Here is a 24,486-nt window from a genome sequence, read left to right as displayed (position 1 = left end):
ATAATGTTTGATTTGTGACAACTTAATATTAGCTTAATATTCTGCAGGCATAAAGCTAATGTCCCACGATTCACTCTGTCGCATGGAGATAAAGAATAAAGACTCAGAAATGAATAGGAAGTTTGTAAAGAAGGGGTCATAGCGCAGACAGGACCAGACATTAACACTCCTCTCCCTGACACACACCAATGTCATATCCATCAGAAGCAGGCTCCCTTATTACTTTATTTAATAACCAGCAAAAAACAGGAATATCATTGATCAGTCAAAATTATAGAAGATCAAACGCTGGTCACTGCAAAATGATATATTTGTATTCCTGGATCCTTTCCTTGCATTAACCTCCTTAGAGGTAACCCTGAAGAAGAAGGGTCAGGCCAGAAGGCCACAGCTCAGAGTGGTAACCCCAGGACTGACCCGTGGTAGCCGCCGGGAGGTATGGAGAGAGTGCAGCATGGTGGCATTTTAACTCACCTCCCCCGGGATCCAGATGCTGGGAGCCTTTCTTATTCCCGTCCTTGAAGGCTATTGATCCCTCTGGTGAGATTGATGTCTGTCGTCATGACAACAGGCAGCGATCTCACTATAGGGGTAGAGATCCAGGGGAGGTGAGTAAGTGCAGAGCTGCTGAAGATCTATGTAGCGGTATGATTGTGACCTTAAAATCTGGAAGTAATCATACCACTAGGGATATTAAAGGGCATCCACATATATAATTACATGGGTACATTATGGTCAAGGAAGTACGAATAGGGGGAGCAGCCCTTGCAGCCACAAGTGGTCACACTGAACTGAGCTGTTGGTGGTTCCAACTACTCACCCTTCCTAGGGGTTTGTCCTCCAGATTAGGTGTTGTTGTGGCCCAATTTATTATGGGTGATGGATTATGATGACCATACCTGTGATATGAGTCCCAGGAGATGGGTCCCCAGGGTGTACAGGTAACAATGGAAGACCGCAAAGGAGGTGTGAACATTGGTGGAGGGGCATCAAAGTTTTGTTGGTGGTCCGCATGATTTGCACTTATGCCCTGAAAATAGTGATAGTTTGATCCAGTGAGGAAGATCATTTTTTACCCACGTTACTTTTTGGTTTATGGTACAGTAAGGTTAAAGAGGCTAAACTTAGACACACATCTTTTGTGACCATAGATAACTATGGGCTATATTCCCTAAATATCAGGGTGTGCACTGCAACTTTACCATTACTGTACTTACTAAAATAAATATAATAATAATAATAATAATAATAATAATAATAATAATAATAATAATAATAATAATATATACAATAATAATAACTTATAACGTTTATGTAGCAATGTAGCATGCATTGCACAATTAGCACAACCCGCACCACCTACACTGTTTGCATTACCTAGGTAACACAGGATGTGTTAATTGTGCAACATGTGCTACCTAGTTAGTGTAACTAATGGTAAAATTGCTTTGCCTCCACTGCACATAGTCACTTATTTATTTATGGTCACTTTATTTCATATTTAATAAATGTGAAACTTTGATATACATCCTAGTTGACAGGCGTCAAACACAAGGCCTGTGGGACAAATGCGACCCTCCTTCCTATTTTATGTGGCCCTCCAGAGCGTCAAATGTGCATCATTGTAAGCAGTAAAATAAGGAGAGTTCACTGCCTTCCCAAACAGAGGAGCATGCCGGTGACTGGTGACTGATTAAAATATTGTCAGTTTGAGGTGGAGTGTAGCAACAACCCATGGGACCCCTCAAAAAAATTACCATTGGGCCCCCTCTTGGAATCCAAACCCCCTTGCATGGCTAGTAACCCCTCCAACCCCCCACCACCACCCCCACTTCAGCTTATTAAAAAGACTATGGGGAAGTGAAGGTTAGCATCCTGCCTTGGGTCTCATATCATCTTTTCTTTCATCAATATTTTCTCCCGAAGCAGTGCTGGGACCGAAAAATATTAAAATGCTGCACTGCACTACAGAAGGGGGAGGAGCTGCCCCCATGGTCACTATAGTTATGCCTCTTAGTTTGAGACTGTTCAACAAATGTTGAATCTTAAAGGGGCAATACAGTGAAATATAAGATTTTGGGATTTCCCTAAAAGCAAGTTTCTATTAGAAAGAGCAACACGTATTAAACAGTGCTTTGGTTTACAAAGGTCATCTGGATAATTTATAGCCCAGATACAGATCTTGCCATGCCAAGGCAAGGGATGCTTGGCTACGTGACTAGGGCTAATATCTTTCTTCTCTCCTTCAGCTCACAGTCCTGTCCTCCTAGTGCAAGTTCATTCAGCAGAAAGTACTGCGCTTTGGTATGTCTTATGCTGGGTACACACAATGCTTTTTTTTCAGTTGATTTTCTGTCTGATCGTTTTCCGATTCCATTTTCCGAACGATTTCCGATTCGATTCTGTTATCTTTTCTTATCTATTTCCATTCACTTCTATGAGAAATCGATCAGAAAAACGATCGAAAATAAGATCAGATATGTCGGAAATTATATATGGAACCATCTATCTAACACAAAATTGTATGGTGTGTACCCAGCATTAGGTAAATAAACAGGCTGCCTGTTTATTTACCTAACACCTTTTACAGCATTACGAGAATGGACTTGCATTGCTCTGAGCTGACAAGAGGAGAGAGATGGCTATAATCACACAGCGTAACTGATGTAGAGTCTGTCATTTCCTTTGCTTTGCGATGGGACACAGGATCTGTATCTGAGCTATGAATTATACAGGTGACCTTTGTAAACAAAAACACTGTCTAATATGTGGTGCTTCTTCCAATAGAAACTTACAATTGTGGTAATCCCAAGACTTTATATATTTTACCATAATGCCCCTTTAATAAACAATGTGGGCAGTGACTTAGACTAGGTTTTAGATTTTGGCCCCTTACGTGATTGAGTTTGACACCCCTGCCCTAGATCTATATACTGGCTACTGGGGAAAACACATCGTTTCAAATCTGTTACAAGCTCGACTTGAAAAATACTCTTTACAGAATGTTTTAAAATATCCCTTGATTAATAATGCAAATAGTTTGTGTTGTTGGTTTTGGCCCTTTTAGCATTCTGACACAGCAGGAGCAAAGTGATTGTTTACATATTATATTACAGCTGCCAGCTACTATCTGTGTCTGCCTATCACTGCTTTGCCAGAGAGATGCGCTAATGAAATTGTTTACCATTCAGAAAGGCTCCTGTACTTTCTTCACATCTCAACACAAATGACTCCAGAAACACGGCAGGTGCAGGCATATCACTTTTCCTAAGGGGAAGATGTCACTGCTGAAGAGAGAAGGGAGAAGAATCTAGAGCTATGTATCTAAAGCTTTCTGAGACTGTGACTAGCTCTTTGAAAGTAAACTTACACATATCTCTTTCTAGTCCTCAGAATTAGGCCTGAAACCCACTAAAAAGCGCAAAGCACTATCGCAATCGCCTGCGATTTGTGATAGCGTTTTACAAGCGATTTTGGGAGCGATTTCTCTGCTCCTCTACAATTCATTAGAATGGAAACAATCCCAAAATGCTGCATGCCAAGCTATTGTGATTTCCTTAATCGCAATCGCTCTAGTGGAATCTGTCCCATCCATTTACATTGGCGGAGTGTTTAGGGAAATCACTAGCGATTGAAAGCACTCCCTAAATGCTCAAAAAATGCTCTAGTGGGTTGCAGGCCTGAGGCCCAGTCTTGATCTGAACTGAGTGAGGACATTTTTGTTGGAATCCCTGCACTGTAGTAATGAGGGCTCTACAGCTAGGCCCGCTGTCAGATCCAGTGTTTGCAGTGATATCATACTGTATGCATTGAATGCTATGTTTCATGTTCTCACCCTGCTTTTAAGCAAAAAAAAAAAAAAGCATAAGAAAAATTAGGCACCAATTAGCGATAGTAGTATATTGGTAATTCTACCAATATTCTAACTATGCACTATAGTAACATTTTGGTATTTTTTACAATGTTCTTCTATACATAATAGTAGAAAATTGGTAACTGTACTCATACTCTACTGTCTCCCTCCATACTTAAAATGAACACAAACCCTCTCCTATCTATGCCCCCCCCACACACACACACCACCTTCACTAACTCTTAACGCTGATCCCGCTAATTAACCAGCCAAACCAGGACGGTAAATAAAAGGGCCAGAGTTTAGCAATGTAGTAAAAACTCTGGTCACAGCTCCCAGAATGTGGCTATACATTGCTCAACTCCCCCCTCCACAATCCCGCAGCAGTAGTCCAGGAATTGTAAAGGTTTTAGCTACAGCAAAGCCAAACCCTTGTCCACTACTGCTCCTAGTGTATATTACATGCCAGCCACTGTCCCTGCAGTGTTCCACTACACAGTAGCGAAACATTATCACCGCCAGCACCGGTGCCATTGGCAGCCAATCCCTGTGTATCTCTCAATTCCTTCTGCTTATTTGCTTCCTGGCTTTATTGAAGTCTGTGTCGCCTGCATTTGCTACCATATGGGTGACTCTCTCATATGGCCACAAATACAGGCAACTCAGGATTCACTAAAGTCAGGGAGGACACACATCGGGGACTGAGTAAGAGGCACATGGGGATAAGCTGGTGTCTGCCTATAAACTCACATTCTGGGGCGGTCTTGTGTGTGCCACCCTATACATATGGGTATCTATACTAATTATTTCCAAGTCTGCCACTGTCTGTCTTTAATTCCTTAAATCCCCCTCCAGCACCCCGCTTGCTGTGATTGGCCGCTGTGTTGATTGGATAGCGCGCATGACATCCAGAGAAATGGTGTGAGCAATCTTCTGCATAACGTCACTATTAGAAGTATAATCATTTACATTATTTTGATTGGGAATTTTTTTTTTTTTTTATTATGTATACACCATTTTAATTACCAGTATGTATTCATTACTAGGACACACCCATGGCATAAACTGAGAACTGCATAGGACTATTACAAAATGGAATACAACACAGCCCTGGTTCCAAAGCTTTCCTATGTATTGCAATCTTCTGAAGTTAGGTAGATTGTGACTTAGCTGCCTGCTACCAATCTGTTACTCTGACATCATAAAGGTTAATCATTTCATTATTATCCCAGGTGGAAGATGCCACCCAGGGGTTTTTCAGTATAGGAGCTCATCATTCTGTATAAATAAATGACTGTTCCTTCCTACAGCACCAAGCTGCTCTGCAGAGCCACTTCTAACCTTTCTCAACCTCCTCCCCCACCCCTTTCTTTATTTCCAACTGCTGCTTCAAGTGAGGTTGGTTTTATTAGCATTAAATTAACTTCAGAAGCTCTTTTATGCAATAATTAGATTTTTTCCCCTTCTTTTTTCCAGTCGTGGTTGGCCCTTTCCAATTTCTTCCCTTATCTTTATGAGCCTGGCACTCGCGCACTGCCCTCACAAAATTGAAGGAACAGTCTTGTGTATGTGCATCCGTGTTTTTCTAGTTAAGTTATTTGATTTTTTTTTTCAGTGCGTTTAATTTGTGTGCAGAGACTAAGAAGGACAGAATCTCTGGAGCAGAAAAGTAAAAAGGAGGCACTGGCTGAGGCTGGCTGATGGATTTTTTTTAATAAGGTACATTTATTTTATGGAATGCTAAATGACTGTAAAGGTAGCCATACACTGGTCGATTTGCCATCAGATTCGACCAACAGATAGATCCCTCTCTGATCGAATCTGATCAGAGAGGGATCGTATGGCTGCCTTTACTGCAAACAGATTGTGAATCAATTTCAGCCTGAAGCCGATTCACCATCTTCTGAGCTGCCACTGTCGCCTGTCCCCCCCTCCGCATACATTACCTGAAGCCTGGTCCCGGGCATATTCTCTGCATCACTTCCCGGCTCCCGGCTGGCATCTTCTCCGCATCACCTTCCGCATCACACATCCGGCATCCGCGTATAACTTTCTGTCACTCCAGTGACAGCGGAAGTTCAAATAGAGCGCCCTCTATTTGTACTTCCGCTGTCACTGCAGTGACACAGGAAGTTATACACGGATGCCGGATGTCGTGATGCAGAAGGTGATGCAGAGAAGATGCCAGCCGGGAGTTGATGCGGAGAAGATGCCGGGAGCCAGCTTCAGTTAATGTATACCTGCGTCGATCGTACGCTGCTAGCGATGCGCTCCCTACCCGCGGGCGATCGACGTTAATTTCACGCACGGAGCGATCGACGGTATCGATCTATTTCGTCCAGAAATAGATCGAAATGTAGCATTTAGCGTGAACGATGTGACAGCAGATTCGATCCCAGTGATCGAGTCTGCTGTCGATCGGCAGGTAATCAGCCTAGTGTATGGCCAGCTTAACCGCCAAAGGCATGCTTGTAGTAGATGCTCATCTACTTGTACTTGGCGCGTGTGTATGTCTGTCTGTCTGTCTGTCTTGCTGTTTCTCTGCTGCGCAGAATAGACCTACATTAACACAGCTAAAGCCTGGTTCACACTTATACTTATGAGTGGCCAATCACTGACCAATTGTACCACCTCCATGTATGTAGTATGAGGGTCAACAGATATTGAATACAATGAGCAGATTGTGTAGGTAAACTCTTATACTACATGGAGATGTTAAAATTGGCCGGTGATTGGCCAATCATAACTAAAAGTGTGTACCAAGTTTAAAACAAGTGTTCAAGACCATTAAGGCTAAAAATTTAGTGCCTATACAGGTGTTCCCTGATGTTTTTGACCTCCCCTCAAGTGATCTATTTAGGTGCAGGAACTTCTTGTGAAGTTCCTGCAGGAGGGACCTCCCTCTAGTTTTCCTCCTTCGTTATCCGTAAAACAGAAAACATATTGCTTGGCTAGTTTCCTTTGTAAAGTACATTCACCCCTTTGATGTGTTTATTTTTTCTTACCTTATAATATTAATTACAGTATAATTAATGTTATTTTTATACAGGTCAACAGAAATGGACTAGTCTAATGATGACAAAGACCTCTGAGAAAATTACTGTACCATATAAACTTCTAAATCATCACTGATGCTCAATTATTAAAGCCACAGTAACTAGTACAAGGGTTTACAAATAACTCATGCTGATGTTTGTAAGATAAATCAATTGAATATTAGGACAGAAGACTAAAGGTGGCCAAAAAACTTTCAACCATACAATTCGCTTGAATAATTATTATTGAACTGGATGAAAATTGGCGCAGCAACAAGCTAGCCTGATCAATGGTTTGACTGTTTTTTGTAACAAAATCAGTTGAATGTATCGATCGGACTTGCTGGGAAATCTCGGGCCAACTTGGTACCATACATCGCTGGATGTATGGGCACCTTAATTTAAGAATCTTGTTACACATACATGCCAAAACCTATTGGAACTTTTGGTTGGAAATTCTTACCATTGCACCAATGATTAAGGATCACATCTAGGCCCATATGCAATTACATTTTTTTCCTGAATTTTCTCCTAGGTGATATTTTCATAACTTGCCAATAAAATGACTTTTAAACCACCAGCTAGCAAGAAAATACTTTTTGATAAAACTTTTCCATCTACCTTTTGCTACTTTTTTCATTGCAAGCTGCTGAAAGGTTATTTTAAAGAGGAGTTTTTACTCCTAGGAGAAAAGTTCATTGCATACGGCCCCTAGTCTCTTATCAGTTTGGACATTCACACAGCTTTTAGCAGATAAATGTAGACCATAGATGATCAAAGTGGTTAATTCATTTATTGGCTTAAATCTGAAGTCCCCATATGCAATTCACTTTTTCTCCTGAGTTTTCTCCTAGGAGATACTTTTTTTATCTTTTATTTAAAATAACTGCCTAGCACTTTTCAACTGAAAAAGTACGAACAAGTTGGTGAAACAGTTAAATTATTTTGAGTATTTTCTTGCTTTCTGGTGGCTTAAAATGCATTTTATTAAAAAGTTAAAACATATCACCTTGCAGAAAACTCAGGAGAAAAAAGTAATTGTATATAGGTCAGAAGTCAGCACTACTAAACTGAACTAAGCTCTGCATCAGAAAGATACGATCAGAAGTAAGCTAAACCAGGCAACACAAAAGCAACACGAAAAAAGAAAAGCAAAAAGAAAGTAAACATAAAACTAGGGATTGATCTTATATGGAGAAAGATCTCCAGCTTAACAAGTGTTAGTCACATCCCACTGTAGGTGGGTTGTGGGAATATTAAAGGTATCAACCACTTTAGGAGCTTTCTGTTGGCTTCTATGATTGAATGACTGCCAGCCTATACACTGGACAGGTCCAGAAACTTGGAGTTGTTCCGGTGAGCCCTTTCTTGATTTCTTGATTTCCTGGGAACTGCTATGATTCTGAATGTGTCCTGGTGCCTTTCAGACTGCACAGCCAGTTAGATTAGAAACTAACTGACCTTCAAAAAAGTACAATGTTACAATGCTTTATTAGAAATCTGTTCTCTAAGAACAGTGGTTCTTAAATGAATAAGGATTTTACATTGTAAGAACCTCACAGATTCTTACAACTATTATTACTTGGTAAAGATAATCCTTTCACTTTTCATTTTCCTAGACTTCATGACTCAATTGTCCTCGTTTTTTTGTCTGCATCTTTCAAAGTGAGCTGTTATTACATGACTCAAAGTGTTTGTGCATTATTCACGCCACGAGTGGTATGTAATAACGTCTTTATGCCTCATGCTTTTCCTTTCCAAAAATGTTCAGAGCCTGAGTTATCAGGAGGCTTTCAATGATGTCGATTAATAACCAGCATTACAGAGAAGAATAAAAGCCATGCAAAGACTTTATTTATTTGCATTTCTTTCCCTATTTAGTTTCAATTGACAATTGAATCCTCTTTTATTTTCACTTACAAACCTTATTTTTTATTTAAAGTGTAATTTCCGTGCCGAGTCAGCTCTCCAGTTATTGAGAATAATGCGGCCACCAAACGCCATTATCTAATACGCCCATGAATATCTGTACTATCACCGTAATGGTGCAGGTCAGGCTATTTGCAATTCAGCTGTGAGTGGTCATTAGCAGGACACAAAACCGTGATACATAATTAGGTAATATTAAACAACAACACCACCAAAACGAAAAAAGCTTAAAGCTTAGAATACTATATAATAATAATTATGCAATTTTGCTTACCTTCTCCACTAGTACTTATAGAAGCAAAGCATATATTTCAACCTGCGGGGAAGTTAGTATTTTCTCCAGCAGAAATTAAAGTTTGCATACTACAAGAATTCTTATCTGGAAACTGATGATTTTTGGGCCATCGCTATGGTTTCTGTGTAAATTCTGAAAGTGCATGAGCACATTGATGCTAGAGAATTTAAAGATAGTGGCTTATGTAGGGACACCTGGAAAGGGGGAAGGGAGGAGGCAGTTAAAGGAGGTGGTGACTAAGCCGCAGCTTGAAGTGGGTATGTTCCACCTCAAGGGAAGCATGCCTGCCCTCCATGACAGACTTCAGTTACTAATAACAGAGTAACCAAGCAGCTTGGGGTGACCCAAACCACTAGGAATGTATAGGGGGATAAAAGAGACCGAAAAGCCCTCCTCCTAAAAAAGCAATGCTTTGCCTGCTTACAGGGGCCAAAAGAGATAATTTGCATATTCAGTAGTGGTACATTGTGGGTAACCACAAATGTTCACTTCTAGCTGAATTATTGCAAATGTCCTACTGTTTTAAGAAGGCAAATCGCACCAAGCATTTACTAAGAACCTCCCATGACAGATCCCAGCAACAGACAGCTGAAGTTCCACCCCTAGTAAAAAACACCTCCATGACAGATCCCAGAAACAAATAGCACCCCATGACAGACTATTGTAACAGAAAACCTACATGACCGACCTCAGTTACACACAGAACCCCATGACAAACCCTGATTTTAGACAGCCACCTAGTAACACAGAGCACCTCATGATGAATTTCAATTACAGACAGTCCCCCCGCCCTCCAATGAAAGATAAGAGTGTTTTGTACCACCCTTCCTTGCTGTTGCTATGGATGGAGAAGGGCTTTTTGGGATAGTTTAATGTTTTTTTTTATGTACAATAAAAAGTAAGTATAATTACATTCACAAAAGTGGGACATATTCCAATGCAGTTAGATTGTAATTAAACTGATATTTTACTGGAAATTGTATTTATTATCTTATGTACTTAAAGAGAAACTCCGACCAAGAATTGAACTTTATCCCAATCAGTAGCTGATACCCCCTTTTACATGAGAAATGTATTCCTTTTCACAAACAGACCATCAGGGGGCGCTGTATGGCTGATATTGTGGTGAAACCCCTCCCACAAGGAAATTCTGAATACGTAGTCTTGGCAGTTTCCTGTCTGTGAACCTTGCTGCATTGTGGGAAATAGCTGTTTACAGCTGTTTCCAACTGCCAAAAAAACATGCAGCAGCTACATCACCTGCCAACAGTAAAAATGGCACCATGTAATAAATGTCAGAATGTGAATCAGGGAGAGGAACGATTTTACAATGGGCAAACACTGACTAAATCATTTATACATAATTATTGTAAAAATGAAGCACTTTTTTTATTACATTATTTTCACTGGAGTTCCTCTTTAAAGCCTGGAAACTACTTAATCCAAATAGAAGCCTGTGTCCGCTGGCCATGATTCCCATGTGAAAATGATCTGAATGGAACAAGTCAGATAAACTCTCTGTAGATCCATCTTTGTGTTATTACATCATTGACTGTTATCTACAGTGTATTTGTTTACATGTTTACAGTCAATAAAGAGAGACAGGGATTCTGAAATATTGAAAGAAACCCCCACCCCCACAAAGCATGTTTATTTTCTAAGGTCTTTTAGTTACTTTGGTGTTATTTTACTATTTAGTATTTATATAGCATCAAAATCTTCTGCACCACTTTACAGAATGTATATAGTCTTGTCACCAACAATCCCTCTCAATTCAATCCCTACCATAGTCATACGTCCATCATACTCTAGGGTCAATATAGAGGAAAGCAAATTAACTTATGTTCATGTTTTTTGGATGTAGGAGGAAACAGGAGTGCCCAGAAGAAACTCACGCAGACATGGGATAAAGTGCTATCCACTATGCCACCATGTGCCCAAGAAGAAGTGATGGTAGAATTTAAGGGGGGAGAGGTTATAAATTAATGTGGGAGCCCCCTTAATAGGGGAAGAGCCAGAAACCTGACAATGTTTTTATCTATGCTACATGCCATAATGCAGGTAACAAAAACTTTCCCAATTTTTATATTTCAATCACATGGGGTCTCAGTGAAATTCAGTAAAAAAAAAGTGTAATCCATCATTCTTCATCTGTCAGTATTCTGACTTAATTGAACCCACCTGATGATCCATCTGCTTAGCTTCTGCAACACTGGCACTAAAATAGATGTTTGTTAATGCTAACCACAGGGCAAGGTAATGCATTTCAATTTAACACTGGCCCTATTATCAATCCAAGATAGCAACAGGTATAAAAATAGTGAATGAACAATCTCATTTACCAAATATTGTGTAAAGATACACGAAGCCTCGATTTGCACTAGATCCACTACCCTGCATTTCTGATGGACGGATGGCAGATAAAAAAACATTGAATTAAGCCGGGAATGCATTTTCCAATAAGTCGGTTCATACTAATGTGTGTTTGAATTGTCTGAAAAATCATACCTGTTGGGTTTGTCTGCTGTGTTTTTGCAACGAAACAAACCCAACAGGTACATTTTTTTAAGGGGGGGTGACGACAGTGAACTACATTGCCATTCGTCATCATCATGACACACATCCTGTCTGCGGTGACAAAGTACCTTACTATGTATCCCTGGATCTTGATAGGGATATCCATACAATATGGATGTGACAATTCTCCTGCTGGGTCCATTCCAGCATGAACTAGTTCAATATATCAATGTATACAGATGGAATACAGCTCCTGATGGGTTTGTACCAGTGTCAACCAAGAGAAAGTCCAAGCAACCAGGATTTAGCTGTATGTGTTTGGTGATGGTGGAGACAGTGGTCAATAGAGGACTCCTGGGACGAATGGGTCAAAGGGAAACTCTTCAATTCAGTCAAAGGACTGGGCCTTTGCAAAGACAAAGAACTTTGTAAAAATGGATTACAGGGACTTTTTTGTTCTGATTACAATAATTTAAAAAGATGAATACTGTCAGGGTAAAGGTACAAAAACTTCCAGAGGTTTTCCTAACAAAATAATAGCACGTCTACAGGTCAGAGACAGGGAGCACCGGAGAAATCATCCAGAAAACTAGAATTTTACTATACTTTTAGAGATCTTTTCTTTTTTTTCTTTTATGGTGGGAGAGGAGGAGAAAAGGGTGTGGATTGGGAACTGACTGTTTCTGAATATGCGGTGCTGGCCTGGGCCATGCTTTCAACCCATTTTGAGTTATGCACCTAATGCTGTCTTTTCCTCCTCCTCATCACTGGACTCAATGACACTGTAAACGGCAGGAGATGGCATTCGGTAAGCCTGTGTTAGGTTTTCATCTTCTCCCTCTGGTTTATCCTTACCTCTTTCAATACTAACCCCCTGCTTACACCCATTGCCTCTTCCTTTTCGTCTGCCTGAAGAAGGTATGAGGTGTTCTAGGTGAAGTAGGTGAATGTGTTTTAAAAATAGAAAGCACGTCAAGAGTTGTGTACTTTATTTATTTTTGAAACAACAGTAACACGGTTGTTGTGTAAGGCAACAACAGATCAAAGAGTTTTACTACTATGACCATGTGACAAGACATGTGCAAACACAAAACTTTTTGTTGTTGTTATTTTTTGTTTACATCATTAGGAACAATCAGAAGTGTGTGTGTTTGTGTTAGTGCGTTGAGCGTGTCGGGGGGAGGGGTGGAAGTGTGTGTGTGTGTGTGGGGGGGGGGGGTCCGAAGTTCTCACACATTTTTGCCATATCTCAAGTTAATTGATGGACTGAATTAGGAACTGTGTGAGTCATCAAGAAGAACACATTTCTCAATCCATCCTGAACACTGGCATGGACATGGTCTTCGAGGATTGGAGTTCGACACCCATGGCATGGAGGGTGAATACTATTTTGCACTGACTGGGACATTATACAGCATATAGATTGGACGTTTTCCAACTGTTGTAAATACTAATTGCAATGTACTTCACTTTGCAGTGTGCTGACACCTCTGGAACCACAACTCTCTACACCAAGCTGTCAAATAGACAATAAAAAACGTATCATCTCCCAACAACTCATTCCTAGGATAATGGGGCTAGAATGATGATGTCTTTAGGATATTCAAGACCATCATGTATTAATTTATTTAGGATTTTAAAATTAAACGTATCAAAGGTGGAGCAGGAATGTAACATGAGACATTTGCTAAAAGTCTAGAGTTCCCCTTCAAATATGTTTTGAGTATACTGAAACTGTCTTACACTAATAAGGCTTTTTCTCTGGCATGGCTAGAGTTAACTACAAAGCTCTCAAAGTATTAGAGTCGCTAAGGATGTTTTAATGCTTGTATCATGAACTGCAAGCCCCCTGTCTGCAATAAAGCATACACTTTAAACAATTCCTCTCCCAGTACAAGACCTGCTCTGAATGAAAATGTTCCTATCAGTGCGGCGGCACAGGCTAATCACATAATGTGCTGGCGAAATGCAAGGACAGCCATGGATTAACAGAGCTTCCTCACAGAGGGGCAGCGGGCGGTGAATTAGTATTATGTGTTTGTTCCAATTACAGGAGGTAATTATGAAAACCAGCTTAAATCAAAATGGGGGAGGGGGCCAGATTCGTGTGACTAAAGAGCTGCCTGATGATCTGCAATTCCTTTTACTCAGTGTTTAAACAGTTTGGCCCTAATGGCACTAGAAATGTTCAATTGAACTAAAAATTTAATTGCCAACAGCGCAACCTGGAACAATGTAGCTATATATACTAATACTGGTTACAGAAGGAGAAATACATACTTCAGACAGCAGCCTAGAATAACACACCCACCTAATAAGAGGAGTTGGCTGCAGACTATACATATGAGATGGAAGAATGACTTTTGTTTTATAATATAATTCATTTATGTAAGCAAATGTCAAGGGGATTCAACAGGACAGCACAAATGGGTTCATTCTATGAACTGTCACAAATAACAATATCATTGTGAGGAAAAGTACAGAAACTGGAAAGGCTCCAAAGAACTTTGATTAGCTCCCTTTTCTGGGCTATTTTTTTTTACATTGTTTTCTCTATACCCTTCCTTTATCCTTTTAAAAGAGACCTGAACCGTCCGAGAGGGGTATGGAGGCTGCAATATTTGTTTCCTTTTAAACCATACCAGTTGCCCAGCAGTCCTGCTGGTCTCTTAAAGTGGATCCGAGGTGAACTTTTACACATTGCATAATTGTGTTCCTTTCCTATTGTTTATAGGGCATTCCTCAAGCCAAATACTTTTTTGTTTTTATTTTAATACTCTAATTCCCTATAAACTAAAAAAAACCACGGCCACAGGGTTTCAGAGAGCCTTGGCAGTAGCAAAAGCTCATGTGAGCTCAGTCTGGGCAGGAGGAGGAGGAGGTGTTACTAGCCATTGATTTCAGAGGCAGAGGGGAGGAGGGGGAGGAGGGAGGAGGAGGGGGGATTGGGCTGATGGCTCAATATACAGATAAGCCTGCCTCTGTGCAATGTTTACAAACAACATGACTACTGTCATTGTATCACAGGAATAAATAATCATATTCTATTGAAGCTGTTTGCAGCTAGATTTGCTGTGTAAACCATCTAAACTTTAGATAAGATATATAGACAAGATACTTGTTATAGTTAGTTTTTCATCTCGGATCCGGTTTAAGCTGCAGTGGTATCTGGATCACACTCCTGAAAAAAGCATGCAGCTTGCAACAGAAGTCTGACTAGATTAAGGTAGACTTCAGTCAGAAACACCTGAGCTGCATATGCTTATTCAGGGTATATGGCTGGAGGAATTAGAGGCAGAGGATCCAAAGAACAGCCAGGCAACTGATATTGTTTAAAATGAAATAAATATGGCAGCCTTACATCCCTTTCAGTTCAGGTATCCTTTAAATAAGATTTAAATGTTGAAAGTGTGTGGAAGTGCCTCTGTTACATGGCTGCTACTGCTCTTTTTGTAGTTAAATAGACTCACAGACCCTTATTCGACTAACTTTTTCTTCAAAGTTGATACTTTTACGTTTTATCAATGAAATGCCGTTTTGGTCACCAGCAAGCTAGTAAATACAATAATTTTGACACTATTTTTTAGTCTACTTTGGTTCTTTTTATGGTAATTGTAGAGTGCTGAAAAGTTATTTTAAAAAGAAAAGCCTTGCTTTTTATATGCAGATTCAATTAGCCATTACACAGGGTTCCCAATAAAGTATTAGATGGATTTGTTACAGTGACAGCCCGCTGTACTCATTGGATTAGTCCACATACAAAAAAAGGTTGACAAAGAGATACATGCCCTGTTCAGCTTATTACTCATGCAGGATTTGCCAGACAGGATTCTTCAAATTGCTGTTGCCATAGTTGCAGAGAAGTTATATTTAAGCACTTGGCAGTTTTTTAAACTGATAGCTGCAGCAAAAGTAAAATGAAAGTAATTTTTGATCTAATAAAATTATAAAAAGACTTCTGTTACACTCAACTATGGTTATAACCATATTTTAACAAAAGTGATATGCCAGGGTTTTCCTATTTAAACTTAAACATACTTCCCCACAAAGATCGGTCTTACCATTATTTAATACATCTTGCCTATTGATCTCATTTTACTTTATTACTTTCATTTGTTCCCCTGTCCCAGTCCTTCATAATGTAGATCACAATGTGTTGGGTAATTTGACAAGTCATTACAGATTATGATGATAAAATCCTACAGCGGCGGAAAGAACAGTTATATATTGGTGAAAGCTCAAAAATAGATATTTATTGATCACCCCGGCACACCAAATATTCCCCATAACACTTTTCAATAACGTACATTGCTCTGTCGGTGGGAGAGGATCAAATGTGAACAAGGGCAATGTAATGCGGCCTCCACATGTACAACCCTGTAAATTATTGATCTAGTTCTTTACAGTACAGTATTGAACTTGTATTATATTCAAGAACAGCACTACATTAATAGAAACTCATAAAGTACAGATTTTTTTTTCTGCACGAACATTGTATGTGCTCCTTATGCAATATAGATACTGTATAGTACAATAGCTTTGTTTTGTTGTTGTTGTTTTTTTCCAATTGTTTAGCCTGACATACAGTAGATTGGGGACTGCTTTCACATTGCCTGCGATAGTGCTGTTTACTGGCTGAATTTGAAACTAGAAGTATTTTTTTTTTTTTTTTGCAAGCAGGCATTTACAGTAGTGTTGGGCGAACAGTGTTCGCCACTGTTCGGGTTCTGCAGAACATCACCCTGTTCGGGTGATGTTCGAGTTCGGCCGAACACCTGACGGTGCTCGGCCAAACCGTTCGGCCATATGGCCGAACTAAGAGCGCATGGCCGAACGTTCCCCGAACGTTCGGCTAGCGCTGTGATTGGCCGAACGGGTCACGTGGTTCGGACCCGAACGCGCTCTGATTGGCCGAACGGTCACGTGGTTCGGGTAAATAAATACCCGAACCACGTCATATCTCCGCCATTTGTCTGTGGGTTTAGCTTTGGGTAGGCAGGCAGGGTAGTTCGCGCTCCAGCCACGCTAGCCAGGGTCCCCCCTGTCATTGTGTCACTGCTGGGAACAGTAGTACACCGCTTGCTCAGCCACACTATATAGCATTCTGTTTACTGCCACTCTGTGTACCTCGCTCAGCCACACTATATAGCATTCTGTTTACTGCCACTCTGTGTCTGCTGGGAATAGTAGTACACCGCTTGCTCAGCCACACTATATAGCATTCTGTTTACTGCCACTCTGTGTACCTCGCTCAGCCACACTATATAGCATTCTGTTTACTGCCACTCTGTGTCTGCTGGGAATAGTGGTACACCGCTCGCTCAGCCACACTATATAGCATTCTGTTCACTGTTCTGTGTCTGCTTGGAATAGTGGTACACCGCTCGCTCAGCCACACTATATAGCATTCTGTTTACTGTTCTGTGTCTGCTGGGAATAGTGGTACACCGCTCGCTCAGCCACACTATATAGCATTCTGTTTACTGTTCTGTGTCTGCTGGGAATAGTGGTACACCGCTCGCTCAGCCACACTATATAGCATTCTGTGCACTGTTCTGTGTCTGCTGGGAATAGTGGTACACCGCTCGCTCAGCCACACTATATAGCATTCTGTTCACTGTTCTGTGTCTGCTGGGAATAGTGGTACACCGCTCGCTCAGCCACACTATATAGCATTCTGTTTACTGTTCTGTGTCTGCTGGGAATAGTGGTACACCGCTCGCTCATCCACACTATATAGCATTCTGTTCACTGTTCTGTGTCTGCTGGGAATAGTGGTACACCGCCCGCTCAGCCACACTATATAGCATTCTGTTCACTGTTCTGTGTCTGCTGGGAATAGTGGTACACCGCTCGCTCAGCCACACTATATAGCATTCTGTTCACTGTTCTGTGTCTGCTGGGAACAGTAGTACACCGCTCGCTCAGCCAGAGTATATAGCATTGTGTTTACTGCCACTCTGTGTACACCGCTCAGCCAGACTATATACCATTGTTTACTGACACTCTGTGTACACCGCTCAGCCAGACTATATACCATTGTTTACTGACACTCTGTGTACACCGCTCAGCCAGACTATATACCATTGTTTACTGCCACTCTGATTCTGCTGGGAACAGTAGTACACCGCTCGCTCAGCCAGACTATATAGCATTGTGTTTACTGCCACTCTGTGTACACCGCTCAGCCAGACTATATACCATTGTTTACTGACACTCTGTGTACACCGCTCAGCCAGACTATATACCATTGTTTACTGAAACTCTGTGTACACCGCTCAGCCAGACTATATACCATTGTTTACTGCCACTCTGATTCTGCTGGGAACAGTAGTACACCGCTCGCTCAGCCAGACTATATACCATTGTTTACTGACACTATATAGCAGACTATATAGCATTGTGTGTACACCGCTCAGCCAGACTATATACCATTGTTTACTGACACTCTGTGTACACCGCTCAGCCAGACTATATACCATTGTTTACTGCCACTCTGATTCTGCTGGGAACAGTAGTACACCGCTCGCTCAGCCAGACTATATACCATTGTTTACTGACACTCTGTGTACACCGCTCAGCCAGACTATATACCATTGTTTACTGCCACTCTGATTCTGCTGGGAACAGTAGTACACCGCTCGCTCAGCCAGACTATATAGCATTGTGTTTACTGCCACTCTGTGTACACCGCTCAGCCACACTATATAGCATTGCGTACTCTGCCAGTCAGTGTGTATATTGCTGGGATCAGTAATACTCCACTCACCGTCAACCACTATATGAGCTCAACATGAGTTCCCCAGAGACCTCCGCTGTGAGCAGCACTCCCAACAACAGCAACAGCCAACGCCCCACGCAAGCTATAACATCCACCCCAGCAGCCAGTGGTCAGCAGCAGCCCTCCCCGGAGGAGAACGTTGTGTCCATCAGTCCGTCGCCAGAGCGATTAATGAGGGCTGCCATTGAGGAGATGATGGGGCCTGATGTGGAGGAGGAGGTCTGGCTCAGGCCAGCATCCCAAGTTAATGTTGAGGACGATGAGGGGTCTGTGTCTGGGGATGTTGGGGTGGCAGAGGTGGTGGGTGGGTCAGACTCAGGAGAAGAGTTGTATGATGAGGATGATGATCGGGACCATCTGTATGTGCCTCAGAGTCCGACCCCGGAAAACATGTTGTATCGTGTGTTTAGGTACTAAAATCTGCGTTCCCTCCCAGTAGTGTTGGGCGAACAGTGTTTGCCACTGTTCGGGTTCTGCAGAACATCACCCTGTTCGGGGTGACTATATAGCAGACTATATAGCATTGTGTTTAATGCCACTCTGTGTACACGGCTCAGCCACACTATATAGCATTGTGTTTACTTCCACTCTGTGTCTGCTGGGAACAGTAGTACACCGCTCACCCGCCACTGTATAGCATTGTGCTCTGTGTCACTGCTGACAATAGTGGTACACCGCTCACCCACCACTGTATAGCATTTCTGTACTGCCACTGTACTGCTGCCAGTCAGCGTGTACTTTAAGGATAAGTGAAATGAGGAAGAAATCCGGTGAAAGAGGGAGGGGCAAGGGAAGAGGTGTTTCCCCTGACGGTTCACGTACAGGCCACAGGGGAGCACCCAAGAAAACCCACTCAATACTGCCCATGTTGTCCAGGACAACAACCCTCACAGATCCAAAAGAACAGGACCAGATAATTACTTGGATGACCTCTCAAGCGTCCAGCAGTGGGTTAAGCAGCACCAGCACATCACGCACGAGGTCCGAGTCCTCAGCCAGTTAAAGTCTGGGCTTTCTTTGAAGACTGCACTGAGGATGTTACCATGGCGATTTGCAAGGTGTGCAAGACCCGCCTGAGCAGGGGGAAAAGTATTAACAACCTCTCCACCACCAGCATGAGCCGCCACATTCTATCCAAACATCCCACTCTGTGGGCAAACGCGGCAGGACAGGGTACCACCAGCAACACTGCCTCCCTTGGGTTCACCAGACTCACCACCAGACCCGCCTCAGCAGCAGCAGTAGCCCAGCCATTGCGTGGTTCACAACATTCACAAACATCAGACGATGCTGACACTGTCACTTTCCGGACTAGTGCTCTTGAGGTCTCCCAGTGTTCATCAAACACAACAACCAACAGCCCTTCGGTGTGCAGCGCTACGGTTGAGTTGTCTGTCTCTGAGATGTTTGAGCACAAGAGGAAATTGCCAGCAAATGACCCCCGGGCCGTGGCAGTAACAGCCAGCCAGCATAGCCAAGCTTCTGGCCTGCGAAATGCTGCCATATCGAGTGGTGGAGACAAACAGCTTCAAGGGCATGATGTCAGTGGCCATCCCACGTTACGTTGTTCCCAGCCGCTACCACTTTGCGCGCTCTGCAGTGCCTGAGTTGCATGAGCACGTGGTCAGCTAAATAACCCGAAGCTTGAAGAATGCCGTTGCCTGCAAGGTTCACCTCACCACTGACACCTGGACGAGTGCGTTCGGCCAGGGTCGATACATCTCCCTTACCGCGCACTGGGTGAACCTTGTGGAGCCTGGCAGCGATTCCTCACCTGCTACGGCGCGGGTGTTGCCCACGCCGCAAACAGCTGGATAACAACAGCAGCACCTACCTCTCTGACTCCTTCTCCTCCAACGCATCTCAAAGCTGTACCTCATCCGGAAATGCTAACCCAGCACCAGCAGCAGTAGGATCGTGGAAGCAGTGCAGCACAGCTGTTGGCATGCGTCAGCAAGCGTTGCTGAAGCTGATCTGCCTTGGGGATAAGCAGCACACAGGGGAGGAAATTTGGAGGGGAATAAAGGAACAGACGGATTTGTGGCTGGCACCGCTGGACCTGAAACCGGGCATGAAGCTAGACACCTGGCACGAACTGGCAATGTACGCAATAGAGGTGCTGGCTTGCCCGGCAGCCAGCGTTATGTCGGAACGCTGTTTCAGTGCTGCCGGAGGCATCATCACAGATCGGCGTATCCGCCTCTCCACAGAAAATGCAGACCGTCTGACTCAAATTAAAATGAATCAATCCTGGATTGGAAACGACTACGCAACACTCCTGGACCCCAACCAAGTAACATGACCGATGAACATCTGGGATGGTTTAGCGTTTCCGGTCCCTGTTTATTGAACCTCTCATCTGTATTACATTTATGACTGCATGGCGGCAAAAAGCATTGCTGCTATATCCGCACGCTTTTTGTCCTCATGCAAGGCCTGGGTTGTTGTGTCTCACAAAGCGTGGCCTTCTCCTCCTGCGCCTCCTCCTGTTCCATCACGTGTGCTGCTGCTGCTGCTGCTGCTGCTGCTGCTGGGTTACCGTTGCCGGTCCCTGTTTATGGAACCTCTTATCTTTATTACATTTATGACTACATGGCGGTACAAAGCATGCTATCCGCACGCTTTTTGTCCTCATGCAAGGCCTGGGTTGTTGTGTCTCACAAAGCGTGGCCTTCTCCTCCTGCGCCTCCTCCTGTTCCATCACGTGTGCTGCTGCTGCTGCTGCTGCTGCTGGGTTACCGTTGCCGGTCCCTGTTTATGGAACCTCTTATCTTTATTACATTTATGACTACATGGCGGTACAAAGCATGCTATCCGCACGCTTTTTGTCCTCATGCAAGGCCTGGGTTGTTGTGTCTCACAAAGCGTGGCCTTCTCCTCCTGCGCCTCCTCCTGTTCCATCACGTGTGCTGCTGCTGCTGCTGCTGCTGGGTTAGCGTTGCCGCGTGGTCCCTGTTTATTGAACCTCTTATCTTTATTACATTTATGACTACATGGCGGTACAAAGCATGCTATCCGCACGCTTTTTGTCCTCATGCAAGGCCTGGGTTGTTGTGTCTCACAAAGCGTGGCCTTCTCCTCCTGCGCCTCCTCCTGTTCCATCACGTGTGCTGCTGCTGGGTTAGCGTTGCCGCGTGGTCCCTGTTCATTGAACCACTTATCTTTATTACATTTATGACTGCATGGTGGTACAAAGCATGCTATCCGCACGCTTCTTGTCCTCATGCAAGGCCTGGGTTGTTGTGTCTCAAAGCGTGGCCTTCTCCTCCTGCGCCACCCTCCTCCTGTTCCATCACGTGTGCTGCTGCTGGGTTAGCATTACCGGTCCCTTTTCCTGGAACCTCTTATATGTATTACATTTATGACTGCATGCCGACAAAAAGCATGTTACCTGTGCAAAGAAAACAGACATTTCCCGCATTTAAAAGACAGTTTTCCCTTTGAAACTTTAAAATCGATTTTCTCAAAAACTATAAGCTCTTTTTGCTAAATTTTTTTTTCCTCTTGTACCCACTCCCAAGGTGCACATACCCTGTAAATTTGGGGTATGTAGCATGTAAGGAGGCTTTACAAACCACAAAAGTTCGGGTCCCCATTGACTTCCATTATGTTCGGAGTTCGGGTCGAACACCCGAACATCGCGGCCATGTTCGGCCTGTTCGGCCCGAACCCGAACATCTAGATGTTCGCCCAACACTAATTTACAGGTGCATACATTTAAACGGGTGCTAGAAAAGATTGCTTCTGGTAGCATATCAGTAGAGTTACCAGTATTGTACTATTGGGCAGTGGTAATTCCAAGTGTAAAATATTGGTAATTTTTACAGAAATTTACCAAAAGTAGAAGGATCCCAAACTACAATAAATGTAGTGTTGGATCTGGTGTCCTTTAACCACTTGAGGACCTAGGGCTTTCTACCCCTTAAGGACCGGCCACTTTTTTTCCATTCAGACCACTGCAGCTTTCACGGTTTATTGCTCGCTCATACAACCTACCACCTAAATGAATTTTGGCTCCTTTTCTTGTCACTAATAAAGCTTTCTTTTGGTGCTATTTGATTGCTCCTGCGATTTTTACTTTTTATTATATTCATCAAAAAAGACATGAATTTTGGCAAAAAAATGATTTTTTTAACTTTCTGTGCTGACATTTTTCAAATAAAGTAAAATTTCTGTATACATGCAGCACGAAAAATGTGGACAAACATGTTTTTGATAAAAAAAAAACATTCAGTGTATATTTATTGGTTTGGGTAAAAGTTATAGCGTTTACAAACTATGGTGCAAAAAGTAAATTTTCCCATTTTCAAGCATCTATGACTTTTCTGACCACCTGACATGTTTCATAAAGGGGCTAGAATTCCAGGATAGTATAAATACCCCCAAAATGACCCCATTTTGGAAAGAAGACATCCCAAAGTATTCACTGAGAGGCATAGTGAGTTCATAGAAGATATTAATTTTTGTCACAAGTAAGCGGAAAATGACACTTTGTGACAAAAAAAAAAGTTTCCATTTCTTCTAACTTGCGACAAAAAAAAAATGAAATCTGCCACGGACTCACCATGCCCCTCTCTGAATACCTTAAAGTATCTACTTTCCAAAATGGGGTCATTTGTGGGGTGTGTTTACTGTCCTCGCATTTTGGAGGGTGCTAATTTGTAAGCACCCCTGTAAAGCCTAAAGGTGCTCATTGGACTTTGGGCCCCTTAGCGCAGTTAGGCTGCAAAAAAGTGCCACACATGTGGTATTGCCGTACTCAGGAAAAGTAGTATAATGTGTTTTGGGGTGTATTTTTACACATACCCATGCTGGGTGGGAGAAATATCTCTGTAAATGACAATTTTTTTATTTTTTTTTACACACAATTGTCCATTTACAGAGATCTTTCTCCCACTCAGCATGGGTATGTGTACAAATACACCCCAAAACACATTATACTACTTCTCCTGAGTACGGCGATACCACATGTGTGGCACTTTTTTGCACCCTAACTGCGCTAAGGGGCCCAAAGTCCAATGAGTACCTTTAGGATTTCACAGGACATTTTGAGAAATTTCGTTTCAAGACTACTCCTCACGGTTTAAGGCCACTAAAATGCCAGGACAGTATAGGAACCCCACAAATGACCCCATTTTAGAAAGAAGACACCCCAAGGTATTCCCTTAGTAGTACGGTGAGTTCATAGAAGATTTTATTTTTTGTCACAAGTTAGCGGAAAATGACACTTTGTGAAAAAAAAAACAATAAAAATCAATTTCCGCTAACTTGTGTCAAAAAATAAAATCTTCTATGAACTCACCGTACTACTAACAGAATACCTTGGGGTGTCTTCTTTCTAAAATGGAGTCATTTGTGGGGTTCCTATACTGTCCTGGCATTTTAGGGGCCCTAAACCATGAGGAGTAGTCTTGAAACAAAATTTCTCAAAATGACCTGTGAAATCCTAAAGGTACTCATTGGACTTTGGGCCCCTTAGCGCAGTTAGGGTGCAAAAAAGTGCCACACATGTGGTATCGCCGTACTCGGGAAAAGTGGTACAATGTGTTTTGGGGTGTATTTTTACACATACCCATGCTGGGTGGGAGAAATAACTCTGTAAATGGACAATTGTGTGTAAAAAAATCAAAAGATTGTCATTTACAGAGGTATTTCTCCCACCTAGCATGGGTATGTGTAAAAATACACCTCAAAACACATTGTACTACTTCTCCCGAGTACGGCAATACCACATGTGTGGCACTTTTTTGCACCCTAACTGCGCTAAGGGGCCCAAAGTCCAATGAGTACCTTTAGGATTTCACAGGTCATTTTTGTTTCAAGACTACTCCTCACGGTTTAGGGCCCCTAAAATGCCAGGGCAGTATAGGAACCCCACTAATGACCCCATTTTAGAGAGAAGACACCCCAAGGTATTCCGTTAGGAGTATGGTGAGTTCATAGAAGTTTTTATTTTTTTCTCACAAGTTAGCGGAAATTGATTTTAATTGTTTTTTTTCACAAAGTGTCATTTTCCGCTAACTTGTGACAAAAAATAAAATCTTCTATGAACTCACCATACTCCTAATGGAATACC

At 42.3% G+C, this 24,486-nt stretch overlaps 1 protein-coding gene across 1 annotated transcript in view; it reads right to left on the bottom strand.

Annotated features, from left to right (window-relative positions):
• UNC5D (unc-5 netrin receptor D) overlaps positions 1-24,486 on the bottom strand; it is an 868,705-nt gene that overhangs the window by 376,236 nt on the left and 467,983 nt on the right. The window lies entirely within an intron of this gene.

The sequence above is a fragment of the Hyperolius riggenbachi genome, chromosome 3 (genome assembly GCF_040937935.1).
Source record: "Hyperolius riggenbachi isolate aHypRig1 chromosome 3, aHypRig1.pri, whole genome shotgun sequence".
NCBI classification, from domain to species: Eukaryota; Metazoa; Chordata; class Amphibia; order Anura; family Hyperoliidae; genus Hyperolius; species Hyperolius riggenbachi.
The sequence above is the reverse complement of the archived record's forward strand: the minus strand, read 5'-3'. Positions and strand labels throughout refer to the sequence as shown.